This window comes from Phaethon aethereus, assembly GCF_964289735.1.
Source record: "Phaethon aethereus genome assembly, chromosome: Z".
NCBI lineage: Eukaryota > Metazoa > Chordata > Aves > Phaethontiformes > Phaethontidae > Phaethon > Phaethon aethereus.
Window position 1 is genome coordinate 41,441,520 of NC_138577.1, and position 22,321 is coordinate 41,463,840.

A 22,321-nucleotide genomic window follows, 5' to 3' on the forward strand; every position below is an offset into this window, starting at 1 on the left:
GTTAAAAAAACATGGGTTTAGCATAATTTTGTACTCCAGCACATTACTTTTTTGATAGTCTTGAATCCACTGCCTCCAGGTACTAAATATATTGCCTTTCCTAATGTCCAATATTTCTCTTGCATGATGACATGCACAGATGTCTTCCTCTATTCCCATTATTAATTCCATAAGTTCTTGTCTGAGTACTTAGGCTCTAATTTCTTCCCCTAACAATTTTTGTTTCACAGGCTCTTTGTTCTTCACTGCCTTGGAGTCTATGTAATGTACTGCTCTGAAATCCCAGTTTCCAAAAAAAGGCTGCTTATTGATGTATTTACTGAATTTTAAAACTGCAATAGCAACTTTTTAACTGAAGTATAATTCATTGAGATGTATTAAAAATACTTCAAGGAACGTTGTATCCTTATTTTAAATATCTCACAAATATAATCTGGTGAACTACATTAAATTAGCAATACAGGACCCGTGTTGGAGTTTTATGGCCCTAGCAATAAAAAGTTACGTCTGTTTGATGAAATGAGCTATATTGTGTTGTTTATTGCTTTAAAATGAAAATACATTTATTTTCTATTGCTTAAGAGGGAAATATCCCCAGAAAGATAAAAAGAGACAGTGCAGTGGACAGAGCACATGAGCAGGTGTGAAGAATATATAATGAAGGTGATTCATCTGCAAAAGATGTGTTGAAATGTCACTAAATGTAGGATTTATAACCTTCTATTTTGTACCTATGTATTCAAATTTAGCTTCAAAATTAAACATATTTGTAATTCAAAAGCAAGCTAATGTACCATGACTTTTTTTGTGGTCAAACGAGTACTAGAGGGAACACACAAAAACAAATTCCTTTAGAAATATTTCTTGAGATATTACTGATCTGTATCAAGATTTTCAGTCAGCAGAAACACCTAAGCTCCTACATATAGATGTGCATGCTTTGTATAGCATATCAGACTTAAGGAAATATCTGAAAATTTAATAGAAAAATTATTATTCCATTTCATCTTCAAACTTGCAGAAGTGATCAAAAAGGATAGACTAGCTTACTTCTTGCCTTGCATTGACAGATTTCTCAAGTCACTTCTCTGTACAAGTGCTCTCACAACTTCTCCCAAACACCTTCCAACAATACTGTTGGAAAAAAAAAAAAAGCTAGGGAAAGCTAATGAGGCCTGTGCACTTGATAAAGACCTGGCAGACATGGATAAGCAGGTATTTCTTCAAGTTTTGAGCAAGGTTGCAATGGTGGAAGAGGGAACTAAGTTCTTCAGGAAGTAAACAGCAAGGCATGTAAAAGACTAGAGCTGGGGGCATATAGTGCTTGTGGGAGGAGGGAAGCTGAAATAGATACGTTCAGTGGTAAAGTCTCCAGAGGAAGTTTTTCTGTTAAGAACTTCAGCTCTGAGAACTGCTGCCCTCCAATTTATCAGAGCCATCTTTTAAATGTCACAGTGCAAAGCTAGTCTTATTCCCTTTTTGTAACTGGAGGGGACATCTTCTCACATAGATTTTGTTTATTCTGGCTTTCTTTTTTTAAAATTTGTATGACAGCTGTCTGGAAAACCTGGTGGGCATCCATTTTCTCTACATTGGAAATAGACAAAATACTAATGATGTCAAAGTTACAAAGTCTTTTATGTACTTTATTAAATATGAGGAGATAGTATGGCTTGTGATGATCAGACAGTGGAGAGTAGTGAGACTAAAGACACTGGAATCTTTCATGATTCCTGCAATCAAAAGCATCACAGTATCATCAAATATCATGCTATTATTAAAACTTTGTGACAAAGGTGAATGAAGTTTCAAGGTGCCAATGGGTAGGAACTAGAATCTTATTCTCTTTACTCAGTCCTTTTCAACATTTAATTTATCTGATGTCCCAAGCCTAGAAATTCATGTTGGAATTAACAGTAAAAATACAGTCCTGGGAATCTTCTGTTCTTTGGATCCTGAGTTTATTTCCCTTAGTATAAACTAGTCCTAGGACACACAGATCTTGAAAATACACTCACCAGCTAAAGCAAAGGAAAGGGAAGCAGAATGCCACTTGTCTCCCTCCATTCTCCTTCTCTCTTGTAGGGAACAGCAGATAAGCAGGACTAACCAGAGCTGGCAAGGATGATTGACAGCAGAGGTAAAAGTACAGTGGGGCCAGGAATTACAGAGCAAGGTTGGGCCCGGGGACCTAAATGGGGTATATTGCTGTGTCTGAAAAACTTCAACAACAAAGTGGAACCTAAGAATATCAGAATAGATTATGGGTCTACATCAAATTGTAAACATGGACTAAAAGTGTGTGTAGGTAATACGTCTGTAAAAATCACACAGGAGAAACTATGCAGGAGGTCCTAGAGAGGAATCGGGGAAGGGCAATAAAAGCTTTGCACAGAGGGCAAGAAGGAACTCAAATATAAAGAAAGATGCTCTTTACAAGAATTTGATTTGCTACAACCTCATTTGCTGAGAAGGCTGTTCTAGGTCATGATTCCAAACCAGATTTATATAATACATAATTTTCACTTGACTGTTAGGACAATAGTTATTTCTTCTATACCTCATATAGTTCAAATCCAGGGGAAGTCAGCTAATGAACTGAAAAGTTTTTCTTGCTATGAAGTTCTCATTTTAGGAAAATAGCAGGAAGGGGAAGAAAGGAAATGCAAAATATTTCTATAAAGCCAAGTGACAAGGATCAAGCTTGTCTACATAGCCAAGATTACTGATGACTTGAGATCTGTATTTTAAATTCTCAAGCTGGTCAACCTGCAGGCTCATTAAAAGCAAATCACAGATGGACTATCTTAATCTTTCTTATATAATTAGGCTGTCACGCCTTTGTTCACATTTCTGTAGAAGAAGATGTGATACAGGCTGGGGGATGAAGGGATCAAGAGCCACCTTGCTGAGAAGGACTTGGGGGTACTGGTGGATGGCAAACTGGACATGAGCCAGCAATTTGCCCTCGCAGCCCAGAAGGCCAACCGTATCCTGGCCTGCATCCAAAGCAGCGTGGCCAGCAGGTTGAGGGAGAGGATTTTGCCCCTCTACTCTGCTCTGGTGAGACTCCACTTGCAGTACTGCGTCCAGCTCTGGAGCCCTCAGCACAGGAAAGACATGGGCCTGTTGGAGCAGGTCCAGAGGAGGGCCACAAAAATGATGAGAGGGATGGAACACCTCTCTCATGAAGAAAGGCTGAGAGAGTTGGGGATTGTACAACCTAGAGAAGAGAAGGCTCCAGGGAGACCTTATTGCAGCCTTCCAGTACTTAAAGGGGGCTTCTAAGAAAGGTGGGGACAAACTTTTTAGCAGGGCCTGTTGTGACAGGACAAGGGGTAATGGTTTTAAACTAAAAAAAGGGTAGATTTCAACTAGATATAAGGAAGAAATTTTTCACAATGAGGGTGGTGAAACACTGGCACAGGTTGCCCAGAGAGGTGGAATCATTCCAGGTCAGGCTGGACAGGGCTTTGAGCAACCTGATCAAGCTGACCATGTGCCCACTCATTGCAGGGGCTTGGGCTACATGATCCTTAAAAGTCCCTCCAACCCAAATTGTTCTATGATTCCAAGTTCCATGATATCTTTGATCTAGCAAGTGTATATTTCTGTTCACTCTCCTGTAACTCCACTCCAAACTTGAACTGATTTTACTCTTGCTTTCAAATAAAACCAATCCAGCTCTTACCATGACATTTTCTTCATTTTCAAAGCAGAATTTTTCAGATAAAAAGGAAAGGAAATGGATATAATAATAAATGATTATATGTAATCAAACTAAATGTGAGGTGCTCGAGTGTGTCCAAAGAAGGGCAACAAAGCTGGTGAGGGGTCTGGAGCAGAAGTCTTATAAGGAGCAGCTGAGGGAACTAGGATTGTTTGGTCTGGAGAAGTGGAGGCTGAGGGGAGACCTTATCGCTCTCTAAAACTACCTGAAAGGAGGTTGTGGTGAAGTGAATGTTGGTCTCTTCTTCCAAGTAGCTAGCAATAGGATGAGAGGAAATGGTCTCAAGTTGCACCAGGGGAGGATTAGACTAGATATTAGGAAAAATTTCTTTATGGAGAGAGTGGTCAAGCATTGGAACAGGCTGCCCAGGGAGGTGGTGGAGTCACTGGCACTGGAAGCGTCCAAAACATATGTAGATGTGGCACTTCAGGACATGTTAGTGGGCGTGGTGGTGTTGGGTTGATGGTTGGACTTGATGATCTTAAAGGTCTTTTCCAACCTTAATGATTCTGTGATTTTGTGATTCTGTAAAGCATTATGTTACATTACAGCCATAAAGAACATTTGTATTATTTATTAATGTTTTGAAAAATGTGTACTTGTACTAACCCTTTTTATATATGTTTATATGTATATATGAGTAGATCTATTAATATAATGTGGAGGGTGGAAAGAGTAGGGGAAAAAAAAATTGAAGTCATTATTGTGATGAGAATATGTCCATACATGAGAAAAAACTTTTTTTTTCCTTTCTTTTGCAGGAGACACTGACCACCTGCAAAGGGCCACTGCTAACTTCCACTGATTCACTTCCCAATACTTCCTTTAAAGAGCTCTGTCCATGTCTACACTCTTGATGAAACAATTGTCCTGCACAGCCAGTCTACAGTCCCTTTCTATAGGTAATCAACACAGCAGCCCTTCTCAAAGGAGATTTTACAACCATCCAGCAAGGATTAAATCTCACTGAAGTAATGAACAAAACAAGACACATAATTCCTTAATGTTACTAAATAGTTGCAAGAAAACCTCTTCTTTATAAATGGAATGAACTTGCAATATTAAATGCTTACAAACATTGTAAAAAAATTTTCCGGGAAGCAAGCATGGGTCTGCCAACTCTTTATGAAAGAACATCACATTGTGCAGATTTTTATATTTGTTTTCTGCTTCTATGAAGCATCAGGCTTCTTCATTTATTATTTTGGCAACTGCCAACAAATTTCTTTTACTTCCTAAGATTTAAATGACAAAGGTGACGTCTTTTTTTCAGCCTATTTTTTTTTTAAAATAGGTATGATGAAAAATCATATGTACACAAAAAGTTGCAATTACTGTTTTTTTCCTTCTGTTGATATTTTCATGATTTCTGCATGGATAAAGAATGTTCCAAGGAAACATTCCACAAGATAGAGCTTGTTTGTTTTTTTCTTCTTCTCCAGAACAAAACAAAACAAAATGTTTTACTGAATGAAAAATTGTACCAGACCATTTATTTCACTATCACAAATACATCAATATATTCTTCCCATAGTGGGAAGAAACATCTTCCTTCCCCATTGAAAAGGCTTGTTGACAAGCAAACTGCTCCTTATAATGTATTAAATGCTCATGTTAAGAACTTGAAGAAGAAGAATATGTAAGAGATATTACAGAAATATTAAACAATTTTCTTCTAACTATTTTCTTCCAAAATGGAACTGAAGGAATCTCCATCCACCTCAGGTCTCCAGTTTCCGGATCAACTCTTACAATGTAGGAAATTCAATTGTATAGGCATTTGTATTAGGAATAAAACAAATCTTTAAACCAAACGTGATGCATCATGTTGACATAACAAATGTGGACATTAATTAAAGAGCAGCAGAATCCAACGGAGAAGTTTGCCCTCCATCTGCTTGACCTGAGGTAATAACAACGTTCATTTAACTAGAGCTGACAGATTTTCTTGTGTTAGTCTTGAATCACTAAAGTTGCCACCCTCAGTATGAATAACCATAACCATATGTGTGACATCATACAAAACAGGCAAGCCACAGTTAAATACTTATTTAGTTTGCTGTCTTCTCCTTAGCTGTTTTTCTTCTGTGGTACTAAGGTTCAGGCATGCAGATCCAGTGCAAGCTGGTTTTCGGAACCTTACATACCTACATAAGCCTTGAAAAGATTGCTAGGTCTTCAGATTTGGGGTGGTGTTGCATCAAAACCTACTCACTTGTACACAGTCAGTTAAAAGCAAGATGCCCAACATGTGATGTAAATTCTTCAGCCAATTAATAGATATGCTTATATTGGCATCATCCTTACATTTCTAGAAGTAAATAAAAAATAATTCACTAATAAAAACACTTCTGTGGAAGGCAAAGGGGTAAACCTTCCAATTCCACCTCTACAAAGATACTGGAGACCACTGGAATTCCTGTACGTAGGAAGCATAAAGACCTGTCCTTCAATATCCAGTAGGCAGAGTACTTAAAAGTCAGATGAAAAACTTCCAGTAGACTGCAGCTTTAATAAATCAAGAACCAAGGAAACCTTTAGGATGAAAAACTTTCATTAGAATTCGCTCTGGAAAAATAGGTCTCTTTTTTCTATTAGCATGTTAGGTTATTCATATTTTTGGATGAAAACTTTGTCCAGTGACTCGAAGATTGTTGCAAGAATCTCACCTGCCAGTCTGCTTGAGGAAAAAGGCTTCAAGATAGTTTAAATGTAGCCTGTACCCATCTTAAAGGCTCTTTATGGTCCCACAATGGTGTAGCTCTAATAAATAAATGAAAAATAGTCACCTAATCTCAGGACGCATATGGCCAAAGGCAATTCGTAACACCTAATGAGAAAGCTGTCATTTGAACAACATACACATCCTAGTGTTTCACTATCAATTTTTAAGCCTAGACAAATTCCACAGTAGCTGTAAGACAAAAATAGAAGACAAACATAACAAAACCAAACCATATAAGAAAGATCAAGAGTCATTGTTGTGGCTAATCCTAGTCTGCAAAGCAAAATGCAGTAAGATTATCAGACATGTTACAACACTTGCTGGTATAAGACCAAGTGGTCTCCCACAAATCACAAATTACACAATGAAACAAGGTAAACTCAACCATTCAGTTTACTCATCAAGCAATCAGAAAGATTGTTTTATCCTCTGCTTCATTAGGGACAAAATGTCAGATGATTTTCACCAGAAACAGACAACCTGAAGGTTTTTTACTTTGTCGCAGTGCAATGCGCAAAACTTCTCTGATAGAAGAGGAATTTAGATAGTCAAAAAGTAAAAAGAAAAGGAGGGGAAGAAAACATTCATGGTTATTTGTTTGGTTGGGTTTTTTTGGTTTTTTTGGGGGGGGGCAATAATTTTGCCCCTTTGGAATTGTTTCTTCACTGCAACAAATAACATTCCTTTAAATTACGTAAGTTCCTCAAACTCCTTTTGTTGACCCACATGTCAGGAGAGCAGCCTCACAAGTTCAAGATTGTAGCTCCAAAGATTACAAGCATGGAGCAAAATTCATGAGAAATGCTTGAACTCATGGCACCACTTTCACAAATGCAGATTGGATGTCAGCATCCCTTTCATGAGTACATATGGATATCACATAAGATTTTTAAAACCATGCATTTTTAAACTTCCACCTTCTCCTCTGTCCACTCCAAAGCACCAATTACCATTTTCAAACAGGAGAAGTACATAGATCTCAACCTCAATAGGCAGGAACAACAAATTATACATTAAGGTGGATTGGAATTATGGTTCCTAGCCCACTGGTGACTCTAAATTGAACTGCAGTGCCATATTAAAGCATCACAAACAGTCTTCCTATTGTTATATTGGGGCAGGAAGTTACTTCAATATTATCTGTTTTGGGTATTCTAAAACAAACAAACAAAAAAATATTCCTTTTCATGATAATACAGAAGTTCTGCTTTTTGTTGTATCTTTTGAGTTCTTTATCTCACCCTTGCACTGAACAGTTTTTTCAATTGAATACTTCCATTTTTTCTTCCTTAGTGCTTTGTTCCAAATTTTTGTTTTGGGGGCAGGAGATAACAAGAACAAAATGTGTAAACGATTATTTTAGCTATTTAATAAACAAACATTATCATTCAGTGTTCTTAACTTTTCCTGAGAACTTATTCACATTCCAAGCCCTGAATTATTAAATCTTTAGAGACCTCCTTGGAAGGAAAAACAAAATAGTATCCCATATCTGCATGTTTTGGTACAACATTACATAGGAAATGAAAACATTCTTTTTGTTGCTGGAATTGGCTGAGGAACAGACAGCATTTTTCTTGGTTTGGAACTCTGATGTCAATATGAGTTAAAATATTCTCTCCATCTCCCTGATCACTGCTGCTTCTGACTATCTCCTTATAAAGATTATGCTTATGCTTAGTAAATGAAGAAAGGAATTAGTGTTGCTCCTCTCATTTCCTGTCTTCCCACAGATGGTGATAAATTCAAATTCAGACTCCATTAAACCTGAGTAGAGAAACCCAGCAGGTGGCTACACTAATGGAAAATCCTGGCCTTGGAATAATGGGAATTGCAACCGACAGCTCTTCTACACCACAAAAAAGATGATGTATTCCTATTGACAGTGTTGCATTTGAGTCCAGAAGGCTGATCTGATAGTTCAGGCTGGGCACAAGGGAAGCAGAAAGCCCCATGGGTATTTTTCTTGGCTATACCACTGTAATTTTTGTCATCTGAACCTTCTATTACAATTCATTGTACAAATCTCATATAAGTTGGAGGGAAAGGAGAAAAAAAAAACCCTCTTCTGCATTTGGCCTACAGGCATACATTTGTTCTTTTTTCTTGGTTTAAAGGACAAATAAAGGTTGACACACAACAGCATTTTCAGCCACTTTTGTATTTTTAATTCTGACATTCTTGGCCCAAGTGCTTTTAGTGTTTTCAGACAAGCCCATCTGAGAGAGTTTGTGTTAAAAAGATGCATAGATTGCCCTGAAGGTGTAATGCCTGATGTTCAGCTATAATTTGTGCAAAAATACTGCATTCATGGTGCTTTTTTCCTCTAGATTTTTTTCCTCTTCATGTAAATCCAGGGACTATATTAGCAGCAGTTCTGTGAAACTCATTTGGGAGAGCGATGGGACAAACGTACAGACTGAATCTTATATTTAAACTACATTTTGGGATACGAGGAGAAGTTTTTTTTTCCTGTGTGTTTTAATGCTCTGTCAGCAATTTTTATGTGCAATATATTCTGGTCTCTTCTCTTAGTATATACATTTTATCTAGCTTTTAAACACCGAGTTAGTAAAATGGAGGAGTTGCCAAGCAAAGGAAAATTTAAAGTGCCTTCCGTTTTGCATTATTAATCACAAAATAGTTTGTGTTGCACTTATTTGTCCACAGAGCTCAGTTTTGTACCAATTTAAAAAATACAGAAGTGTAATTGTAAGAAGTCATAAAATTAATGTCTCTAGTAAGTTTAAATTATTCTAAAAATTATTTTGATTATTATTTCAGGATAACCTCAAAGTATTCTACATTAAATGTCCATTCCAAAATAAGAATTTCTGTAATAGACTGCCTGGATGGTTCTGAATGGTGTTGATGAAACATGATTTGCACAAAATGTGGTATTAACATACAGAATCTAGAAATGCTACAGTACATTTTGAGTAGTGTGTTAAAATGGTATATAATGGTATACCATTATATATATGGTGTATAGATATATATAATATATATGGTGTGTACATATATATAATAGTATTATATATATAATGGTATTTCCAAAGCCAGTCTTTTTTTCTACTTTTATGACACACATTTTTTTATTTCATTGATTGTCAATATAAAACAGAAACAGAAAAAGAATCCTTTTTTCTTGCTTTCTTTTATTTTATTTTACCGTCTTGCAATTTTTCTGCCTTCTCTAGTCTCCTTTTGATAAGAATATATGTTTGTTATATATTTTCTGAGTTTTTTGTCTAGACATTTCATTTATGTCTTCTGAATTCAGTCCCACATAACATATTGACTAGGGCAATATTAAAAACCAAAATGTTCTTTTCATTGCTTACAAAATGTTTTCAAAGGGATTGCTTTCTTACTAAACTACTAATTTCCCACATCTTAATCTCTGACTATTATCCTCCAGATTTATGATTTTTGCTATCAGTATTTCAATTTCTTTCCAGTTCATTTCACTAAGAGTATTTTTCAGAAAACTAATTCTCATAATAGTGACTTCCAGGTGGAAATATTCTTCATCTCTTCTTCAGTTCCTATTGTATGAATATTTCTTCCTTGACACTTACATGTACATTCCCAACATTAATTTAAGGACTTAGCATGGGAAATTATATCCATAAAACAAATAAGTGCAATTAATATGGTTAATATAATATATCAAAGTATTGCAATGTTTTATGCATGAGAGAATCATCAATTCTTGCTCAGCATACACAATTTTTACCTCACATGAAGTCCAAATGCTTTAGGTAGACTGAAGTATTTCAGTCCAATGGAAACTAAATTTGCTGTCTTAAGAGTAGAATAGAAGAAATCAAATTTGAACCAACAGCCTCACATGGCAGCAAATTGCTAGTCTGATATAAAACTTGTCTTCAGAAACTTTGCCAGTATCACCTGAAGGTTTTCACAGATGGCCCTTTTCATGCTAAACCTTCTGGATATACAAGTCCCAGTCCTGGAAGATATTTGCTGTACATCTGCTCCATCATGCACAATCAGTGAACTTGTAACTATACTACAAGGGTGCTAAAAGGTGGAGTCTTTGTAATTTAACATTCTTTTAATATCAAACTACCTTTGTGACTTGGAAACAGATTCTTATTTCAAGGCTGAGTAAATCACCAAACCACCAGTGCATCTTGTCATGCCTTTGCTGAAAAGAAAAAAAAAAAAGCTATGGGGTACCTTCTTCAATAGAAACATCCCTGCTCTCTTCAACATTGTTCTTTAAATAAAAACATGTATGCATAATGGAGCTGGGGGTGAAGACACTGCTGCAATCTTTTTCTGTACTTAGCATCAGTAGAATGTTTAAAAGTTCATTGTTCTATATAAAGTACTCACTGAATGCAGAATTGCAAGGAGCAGACAATGCTCTGTGCTTGCAGAGAAACAGCTCATATATCTCTCAGGATGAAAGTAAGTCTAGGACTAGAGCACAGGACAGCACTATCTCATTTTTGTAACCCTAAAGGGAGAGGACACTCTGCATAACTGTGAATATATCACTCTTATGAGAGACCTTGTTTATAAATGATGAAAAATGCCTGGCAGTATTAAGATAAGCCAAATGGCAATGCTTGTATTCTGATACAAATATCTTATCAAAGTAGCAATCATTCATATTCCCATATTAGTGATATATCCTATTATGATGGTTGACTATATCTTGGCTTAAACAAAGTGTTGTCTGATAAAGAGACTTAATGCATAAATGTCTGTCGGGAACACGCAACAGCAAAATGGGGACAGATGTTTGGCTCTATCTGGAGCTCATCAGCACAGTTCATCTGCTTCATCTGTCAGAGGGGTTCAGCCCCCAGCCCGGATACAGAGAAGCTCAGTATTTTGAGACTAACTAGAACTAAGTGAATAATTTGTAGCAGATAATACACTCAAGAAAATTTAACATTCTTCCCAGAGACTATCTGTGAGGAGATCATGCTTTTTCTCATGTTCATCAAACAAGTGTGTTCAAAAGCTGTCTTTAGAAAGAGGTTATTGCATATTTCCCTCTAAATGAAGAAATGGATAGTCTGAAGAGCTGTCTCTGAAGAATAACCCCGAGCAGATTGAAAGCTTATGGTAAGAACCGTGGACCGAGGCAACAAAGGAAACCTTGTTGTTGTGCTCTACTCAAGGGGAGTTTATTGATGAAGCCTTCTTACCCTAGCTGCAGGAGGCATCACACTTGCAGGCTCTTGTCCTGCTAGGGGACTTCCACAACCCCAACATATGCTCAAAAAAACAGCATGGCAAGCTGTAAGCAATCCAGGAGACTCCCAGAGTGCATGGAGGATAACTTCTTAGGCCAGGTTACAGACAGACCTACCAGAGCAGATGCCCTGTTGGACCTGTTGGTCATCAGTGCAAGTGAGCTAATTGGTGATGTCAGGATTGGAGGCAGCCTGGCCTGCAATGATCATACACTGGTGGAGTTTGCAGTCCTGAAGGACATGGGGCAGGCAAAGAGTAAAGTCAGGACCCTGAATCTTAGGAAAGCTCTTAAGTCAGTCAATAAGACCCCCTGGGAAACTCAGTCAATAAGACCCCCTGGGAAACTGCCCTCAGGGACAAGGGAGCAGAACAGAGCTGGGAGAAGTTCAAAGACACTTTCCATGGAGCACAAGAGCTCTTGATCCCCAGGTGTAAGAAATCAGAAAACGAAGGCAAGAAACCAACATGGCTGAGTGGAGACCTGCTGGGCAAACTAAAGGGCAAGAAGGAAACGCTCAGGCAGTGGAAGCAGGGACAGGTATCCTGGGATGAGTACAGGGACACTGCCCAGTTGTGTAGGGATGGGGTCAGGCAAGTCAGGGAGCGGCTGGGGCTAAACTTGGCAAAGGATGCAAAGAACAGTAAGAAGGGCTTCCACACGTATGTCTGCCAGAAAAGGAAGGTCAAAGAAAGCGTAACCAACCTGATGAGAAAGACTGGCAGACTGATAATAATGGATGAAGAGAAGGCTGAGGTACTTAATGACGTCTTTGCCTCAGTCTTGTGTCTCTTCCCACACCTCACGAGGGGATGGACTGCAAGACGGGGACTGGAGGAGCAAAGTCCCTTCCGCCGTAAGAGAAGATCAAGTTCAAGACCCCCTGAGGAACCTGAACATGCACAAGTCTATGGGAGCTGATGAGATGTATCCCAGAGTCATGAGGGAACTGGCTGATGTAGTTGCCAAGCAAGTCTCCACAATATTTCAAAAGTCCTAGCAGTCAGATGAAAGTCCCTGGAAACTGGAGAAAGAGGAAATATCACACCCATTGTTAAAAAAGGTAGCAAGGAGGATCCTGGGAACTACTGACTCGTCAGCCCCACCTCTGATCCTGGGAAGGTCATGGGACAGATCCTCCTAGAAGCTATGTTAAGGCACATGGAGGACAGGGAGGTGAGTTGAGACAATCAACATGGCTTTAGCAAAGCCAAGTCCTGCCTGATCAACCTAGTGGCCTTCTATGGTGGACTGACTACATCAGTGGACAAGGGAAGAGCTATGGATGCCATCTATCTGGAATTCTGTAAGGCCTTTCACACAGTCCTGCACAACATCTTTCTCTCTAAATTGAAGAGATAGGGATTTGATGGGTGGACTGTTGGGTAGAGGAGGAGTTGGTGGGTGGGTCACATGAAGAGTGTAGTTGTCAGTGGCTTAATGTCCAGATGGAGATTGGTGATGAGGCTGGGGGATGAAGGGATAGAGAGCAGTCCTGTTGAGAACTTTGGGGTAGTGATAAATGGAAAGTTGCACATGAGCTGGCAATGTGCACTCGCAGCCCAGAAGGCCAGCCGTATCCTGGCCTGCATCCAAAGCAGCGTGGCCAGTAGGTCGAGGGAGGTGACTCTGCCCCTCTACTCTGCTCTGGTGAAACCCCACCTGCAGTACTGCATCCAGCTCTGGAGTCTTCAGCACAGGAAAGACATGGATGTGCTGGAGCGGGTCCAGAGGTGGGCCATAAAAATAAATAGAGGGATGGAACTCCTCTCCTGTGAGGACAGGCTGAGAGAGTTGGGGATTGTTCATCCTGCAGAGGAGAAAGCTCCAGGGAGACCTTATTGCAGCCTTCCAGTACTTAAAGGGGGCTTATAGGAAAGATAGGGACAGACTTTTTAGCAGGGCCTGTTGCAACGGGACAAGGGGTAATGGTTTTAAACTAAAAGAAGATAGATTTCAACTGGTTAGGGTGGTGAAACACTGGCACCAGTTGCCCAGTGAGGTGGTAGATGTCCCATCCCTGGAATCATTCCAGGTCAAGTTGGACGGGGCTCTGAGCAACTTGATCAAGTTGACGACATGCCCGCTCATTGCAGAGTTTTGGACTAGATGACCTTAAAAGGTCCCTTCCAACCCAAACTGTTCTATGATTCTAGGATTCTATGATTGTATTTTGTGAAGTTATCAAATATATAGAATTCAAAATTTTTTTTTTGTCAGGTCAGAGAAAGTGGGTGGTGAAACTGTGGTCACCAAAATGCAAGAATGTTAACATTTGTATGGGAAAGGTCTGTTGTGTATGCAGGTATGTGACAATTTCAGGTTTGATTGTTATATGTGGGACTTTGGAGGAAAGAGTTTCTTACATATGGAGCTGCAGTGTGAAGTAAGCGGTCAAGAACACAATCCGACTTTGCTGTTTTCCTCAATTTATCAAGGAAAATCCTTCTCCCCAGGGATGCTGGCACACAGCTTCCACTTTCTTGGAAATCTCCATGGTTCCCTTTCTTATATGTCTGTCTCTGCTTTCAGAAAATTTGTGGGTTTAGATGAGGTTTTGGTTATGCAAAAATTCTCAATTGTCACTGACTTTTAAAAATTTTTATTTCCTAGGAGATGAGAATTAGAAATTGGAAATATCTTGGGTCATCTGGTTCATTTCTCTGTAGGTGAAAGATTGCTCCCTACAGTTAGATTTGTTAAATTATTAATTCCTGGTAATTTATCTGATTAATTAGAACCTTTTTCTTAAAATAAATTATTCATATCTATTCATTATCTGACCAGTTTCTGCAGGTGGATATATAATATTCTGAAAATAGTGTGCAGATTATTCTGAAGTATTACCTTAATGTCCCAGGCAGGATCAAAATGCTACTGTGCTAGATCCTATACAAACATATACAGGAAAACATAGTCCTTGATACCATATCTTTATAGTACATTTAAAGATAAGTGATTAAATGATACAGTAGGAGAGAAGGAAAGACAGTGATAAGAGAATAATTTATGAAACTTCAGAGGATTGTTGCATTTGTGCTTTACTTATTCTGAAATGTGGGTATTTTAAGCATGAGTTTTCTCTCCTATCACATTTATGTAAACATTACTATCTCTCTTGCCTAAAGCCTGGTCAACTTCTTAAAGCTATTGTAGTATATGTTTTCAAGAGGAGATTTTGATATTCAAATGACATACATACACAATCTTGCAACATTTTTCAGTCCACTTCCCTGAAACTTCTCGTGTCAGGTATTTCCACTTGATGAAGTAATGTGTCTTTGGGAAGTAAGTCGTCTACTTTAGACCAGGAGGTAACAAATTCTTGATACAAAATCCTTTGAAACCAATGTTTTTCCTTGCTTTGTACCAGATCCTAGACTTTCATTCTGTAAAAATTCTGCATGACACATCCTCGAGTCAAATCCAATGTCTACAGAAAACATTTCCTTCTATGAGGAAGATGTATGGAACATTTTTAACCCTTGAGTACAATCTTATTTTGATTTTAGGTCAGGGTTTAAGGCAACTGGTAGGGTGTGTGTCTTTTGATGAACACTCAAGACTTTCTGAAGCTCTACTGCACCACTTTTCTGGTTTTTACCATAAATCATTAGCTTCCCACTCCTGATGTCACAGTTCTGTAACAGCTCCCTAGTGCCTACCTCCACCTAACCTTAAAATAGATCATGCCTTCTGGCAAGGGGCAGGAGCAAGAGTTTTACTGCAAGGCTGTGTTTAAGCACAATGGGTGAAGACCTGCTGCAGTGTCACTGCTGAAGGGGAGGTGAGAATGTCACGAGTATATTGAATATCAGGGACAGCGAGTTTGATCTAAATAGTCTCCATGTTTTGCTTGAAAGGGCAGCAGATATGCAGCTTTCACAGAAGACTCCCCTTCCTTACTCCTTTGCCAAATAGTTTCAGTCATCTTTATTATTGATTTCCTCTTTGGATTACAAATGCAGAAGAGACAGAACAACTGGGCTGTTCAGCTGGAGAAGAAAATATGAAACATGTATTCACATTTGAAAGTAATGTTAATGGAAACACTGGGAAAAAAACATTGCTATTTGTCTAGCAATAATATTTTACAGTTGTTATGCAGGACACACTGTCTTTCATCAAAAAAATGCCCAAACACTTGACATACGCTACCATAGCATTTTTCACTGTGGTGAACAGAGAAATAACACAGTTTTATCATAACTTTCAAATGCCTTTTTAATCAGGTGAGCCACTTACATGTCAGGAAGGCAAGTAAAAATAGAATACCTAAATACACAATGAGTCTATGTACAAAATTGTACATACTCTGTATTTAGAAGACATTTTTGCAAAGAACAAAGAGCAGTAGTGTACACATTCCTCCCTCCCAGAGACTACCCTGAGATCTTCAATGTTGAGAAGAAGCAGAAGAAGCCGTGGAGGATGCCTACTGAATAAAAAGACAATTTGCAGTTTTGAAAGATGAGGCAAAATCTGTGAATATTAGTTCAAATCTGATTATTGCCTCTGAACTGAACACCATGATCTGGGTGATAGTTTAAACAAATTAGTAATGTATTTAATTTTTTGTTATTTCTAGGTAACATTTGCAGAATTCTAGTGCATCTTAGTTATGTTAATCTCAACTCATCTGTCTGCTATTATTCTTTGTGTCTTTCTCTTTTTCCTTCCTTCTGCAAACCAGTCTTCCCTTGTTACCTCATCCTTAGCAATCACAGATTTTACTTTTATTCTTCTCTTTGAAGGTGATGAGATTTACACATTAGCTCTCTGTGACAGATTCCTGGAAACTAAATTGAGATCCTTGTTTCTCACCTAATATGTTTCATTCTAGAGGTTGACCAGAGTTTTATTTTCTAAGGAACTTACTACAATGATGGAGTACACTGAGATAGTGAAGCTCTAACCAAAGACATTTGAGATAGCTCCAGTGAAGGCCTTCGGGGTTGGCATTAATATTCTTTGTGGAGCAAATACAGCCAGATAGATAACAGTGCCCTCCATCTTCTAATGTTTATGAGGAGGTGCAGCATTTCTGGATTAACATAAGCTTTTTACATATTGGAATGCCTCTGCCTAACTCTGCTAACCCTATCTAAAATTAGATTGTGAAATAAGACGAAGCAGTATGTAGATTGTCCTATGTTTTTGTCTTATGGTTCTTGATGGGTTAATTGTCAATAAATGACAATAGCTGAAGACCTTGTAGTGAAAACGGCTTCACCTGGATAAATTTCCAGGATCATAAAATGATAATAGGTCTCACTAACAGTATAACTTGTATGTACTGTCAGATTTACGCACATACACCCAGTATGTAAGTGAGCTCTTGAACTGAGAGGATCATCATATACAGCCACTTGCATTCCCAATATGCTTTTGTCAAGGTCTCCATTGTTACAGTGTTGAGTTAAGCTAGAATTGTCATGAAAAAATGCACTTTCTATATCAGATCATCAACTCTGCCACACTATACGATTGCAGTATTTACAGTCTGTAGCAAAGATAGCACTTTATTGTAATTAATTTTTCTTTCATAGTCTCTATTTTGAATCCCTCTGTAGTATTTTACCCGTGAAAAACAGATTAAAATTTTCTTAAGTGCCAGAAAAGTTAAACACTACAAGTCCAAAGGAGCTGGGCACATGAACAAAAATGATTGCTTTAAAAAGTTATACCCTAAATGTCTTTACTTATGTCAAATGTTAAATTTATCCCCATTGAGAATGAGGTTGATGGGAAGTTGTCTGTTTAAATGAAGCAGCTTTTGGGTTTTTTGGCTCTTTGTTGTTGTTTTTAATTAGACAAGAATAAACATGTCATAATTTTCATGTATACAGTTTGGTGTTCACAAAAACTCTATGGAATTAAATATTTGATGCCTAAAATATCTGTATTTGGCTTGAACTTCCCAGTTTTAGAAGAGTTAGTTGCTACGTAATATTTTAAAAATTAAGCAAGTTCATGATTCAACATAAGATCTTTGATTTTGATACCTGCAACATTATTTTGTCTTGTTAGGAAGAGTAAAAGGGAATCCTTCCACATGGGCAAGATGAAGACTTTGTATTATTCAGATAACGTTCATTTCGGTGTACTGTATTTGCATAATTTTTACCATTTCTGGAAGGGGACATTTTCTCTACAGAAAGCATTTCTGATTGTTTTCTTCAAAGCTGCTTCCCTTTTTCCTCATGAAAAAGCTTCATGTGGTCTTTGGAATAGAGATAAGGGGGATTACGGGGTGTTAAAAGATCCTGCCCTGAGAGTCTTTGTCTATATTCCATAGTTTTTTCTCATCAGCTCCATTGCCCAGGCAGTGGACTGTATTGAGGCTTTCCCCCGACAGGCGACAAGGACTGCCAAGGGGTGATGTGCACCCTCATCTTGTCCTAAGCAGGAGTCAGGGTGCAGATGGTGGTGGCAGCTCTAGAAAACACTGCCAAACCACCTTTGCCTTCAGTACAGGCATGGCCAGGGAGACTTTCCATTCAGTCAGTTGTGATGTGGCCTCCTTTATGTTAGCAGCTGTCTGTGCGTAGGCAACAGTAGCTGGAGGAATTACTGAACCCCCACCCATCCACCCTGAAAAAAACAGAGACACCCATAATAATCTATAAAGGAAAGAAAGCTGGAAAGCTGGTGCTATGATAAATAAATTCCTGTTTGCATCAGCTTGACCACCAGAATTTGTCCCATACATGAATTATCCACTCATAGCTTACATATCAAATAAGCAAATAGGAGACTTTGCAAAAATTGCTCATTGGTCATTAGGTCCTCCTTCCACTGTTCATGTCCTTCCTGCAGTGCTAATGCTTTCAGTGTTAGGAACTTATGTGTAGTTCTTATGAAATGACAGTGCTGGAACCCCATTGAATATGATTGGTTCAGAACATCTCTGGGCAGCTTGCAAATACCTTTTCTGTTCACATTAGTATATTTCCAGTCTGAATTTTCTTTTAATTTTAAAAAAAAGACTTTTAAAAAGAACAAGAAGAAAGTTCGATGTTTCCTAAAGCAACATTCAAAGCAATTAAATGAAACCTTCTTAACAGCATGATCTTTTTCATTTTCACTATCACCTCCTTAGCCTTAAGTAAAAACCAAAAGAGACCTTTGAAAAATGATGATTTTTTATATTTAATATGTGGTCTTTTCATGTTTCTGCTGTTGTATGCTTTTGAGCTGTCTAACAACTATGGATATGTAGCTGGCAGAAGGGCAAACTTATCTCATATCCTGTGAAGAGGTGACTACCTGAAGTGTGGGTATGAAAGAAAGTATAAGAATATTCTGAAAGGTTTTACTACAGAGAATATAGGGCTGAGACCTTCATCTAACCCTGGATGCATATTATTCTTAATAATGCATATCTATACAGTTTTTGCAGACTTTAAGTAGTGAGCTTACTAAAATTGACAATATTTTACAGAAACAGAAAAAAAAAAATCTGTTTCCTGTATCATTCACAGTTCTTTAATTTGCGACATATCACTTTTATCTCTTCTTGCTTTAACACCAGATTTGGTTTAATTAAATTTATGTCAAATGAACACATGAAACGAAAGGAAAATCAGAAAGCCTGCAGTTGCCCATTAGTGAGTCAGTGACTGCACAGTGAAAGGCTTTTGAAGCCTGGCTTACTGCCAGAACAAGCTTGCAATGATGCTCAGAGACACCCATGATGCTTTGAAGGAAAGGACTTAGCTGACCTGAACCTGCTCATGGAATCAGTCCAAATCCTCATGGGCTGGATGTAAAATCTATAATAAGTCTCCTGTCTTCAACAATTTACCTGTCAAGTGAAAAGAGGGTGTGAAACTGCAATATCTGTACATAATTAATTAGAATAGATAATTCTTTATTTTGTACATGCTTAAACCCCTTCCCCTACACTTCCAAGCATTTTTAACCCATACCCTTTTTTTATAAAATGGATTTACAAGTCTTTAAAATATGAAATATTACTGCCTTACTTTGTATGTAGTGGAAGTGAGGTGTGTTGACCATGAGGGTGTCTGTCAGAACTTGGCCTTCTGAGACCCTGAGAGCCATGGTCCAAATCTGGCAAAGTGAAGCAGCAAATGTCTGAAGTACTTTTTGGGTCTGGGATGAAGACTGTCAGGCTGATACAGACTAAAGAGACTGCTAAGGAGGTGTAGACTTCTGGCTCCGTGTCTCAGCAGTAAAGCCTGTCTTTAGGCAGAAACTGTTGTGAAACACGATAGGCTATGACTCCAATTATTCGGTATGAACTCCTGCTATAATCCACAATGAAAAAGTCTTTGCGTGGTCAGCTTAATCCACCATCAAATGGACAAGAAAAGGCACTCTTGTGTCAGATTAAAAGTCCCTGCAGAAACATCTAGGTTGAATACCTACTGAGAGATAGCTATTCTGTATTCCCTTCCCAGATTCTTTCTCTTATAGACAAGACCTTATAAATATATAAATAGATTATATGAGTTTAGACTATTTGCTGTTTAAAGGTAATCATCTTCATGCTGGACAACTTCCTGATATATATCACATATGATTTACACAATAAAATATAATGTTATATGGTAATTTAGTAGAGTTTTGTGGCCAGCTAGTAGTGAAACAAAAAATTCTCACTGCAATTGTTTTGTTACTGTCATGCTAAAATGTCAGTTTATATCCAGTTTAACAGCTGCTAACTCTTCATCCATAGCTCACAGTAGTAAGATATTAAATTAAGACCTGGAGCTTCAGCACCTCAAAACATCAATATTTTGTCAACTTATTTCCATCTGAATATTAGATCATTTTAGCTGAATTTGAAGTAGAACTACAAAATTATATATAAACTGTGTAAATAAACAAAGACAATATGACAATATATATTAATCTTCTATTACTTCAAATCTTAGGTGGTTTCTTTAGTCTGACAGGTACAAAAACATCCTTCCTTCTTAGTAAATGTGTATACCGATTTAGTAGTCACAAAAAGTACTGCTAATCACATTACACTGATTTCAAAACCCTCCAGGTATTTCTTTGCAATACTACATACTTGTATTTTTTAATATCTTGTGACTTGCAGTAAGATCAGAATCCATTATTCCAGTCAGTCTGACACAGTGAGACACATAGCTTGAAAGGACATAGAACTTCTGATTCCCAGACCAGTGCCTAGATTCTGGCAGACTTATGATTAGGGTTGGAACTGGAAAAAGACAAATAAAACCTAGTAAACACATAAATTTTATTAGAAAAATGACATTTCATATTTGAACAGAATTGTAACAATTCAGATTGTGAATGTCTAGAAAAAAAGAATTCAAAATTATATGTGTCTCTTTACAAGGAATAGAACAACCCTTCTTGGTAAGTCCAGCTCATAATCACACTTATCCCTCTGTTTCCTGCTGAATTTTATGTGCCACATTATTTAAATTAAAAAAAAAAAAAAAAAAAAGACTTAACCCAAAATCGCACCAAATTGCTAGGACCTCCTGTGAACCATTTTTCAAGTGTACAACATTGCACAAGTACTTCATTGATGTCTAGCAGCTGTCACTTACCTCCATATCCAGATATTAGAGAGTACATTTTGGAAAAAGCAAATTTAGAATACTTGCACATGGTGGAAAGAGAAGGAAGTAATTATTTACACACCACAAATGAAGACTCTCATAATAATATAAAATTCTTTTATTTTGGAGGACCCAATACATTGTTGTTATGTGGTAGCCTAAACTCAAAACATGATTTTATTTTAGCTTCTCTTTTGACTTATTGAGTCCTTGCAACACTGTATCTGTTACCTGACAGTAATAGGTACCTTGCGTGTCCCTTCCTGCTTAACTTTTATGAAGCATAAAATTAAGTAATACTTCTCATACTTTGATTATATTTCCTTAACTTCTGACCATCCAACACATAGAATTTTGCTTTGGGGAGTTTAAAAAGGCTAAAGAAGTTTCAGTCCATACCTGTAACAGTAACATTTTCAATGTTTCTGCATTGCAAATTCTATTTTGCTAAATAGAATTTTATGCATAAAGAGAAGTATTTTCAATTTTACTCTCAGTAAAGTAAAATAACTGAAAAAAGAATATAGAGGTGCTAAAAACTGCATCCATGAGCTTATGGTCTGCATCGTAGCAAAGCTATAACATAAGGCCTCATGAACTACATACAGCAACTTTCTGTCATTGGTATTTATCTTGATCTTAGAATCTTTGTCACTTGCTGGGGATCTAACTAGTAATATTTGAAAAATAGTTACAATGCTTTCCATTTCGCAGGGTTACAAGAAGAGGGTGCATTCAGGAAAACAGAAAAACAGAAAACCAGATTTGATTTAGAGATGCCATAAGCTTGATGTCATCAAGAAAGATGGGTTTTCCTTTTTTTTTAATGAGATTCTCTATTCTTAAAAAGCACACCTGCTTCTTGTACTGAAAAACACCTTGTCATAGTAATCCTTAAAAAGACAAATTTTCTAAACTGAATGCTTAACCAGAGAAAAGTTCTGCTGTGAATCAACCATGTTTTATATCATCAGTGCTTGACATCAACAGTGTGATAAAAATACTTTTGTCATGCAAACTGCCAGTTTCCACTTTACATATGCAACTTCTAATTTTGCTACACA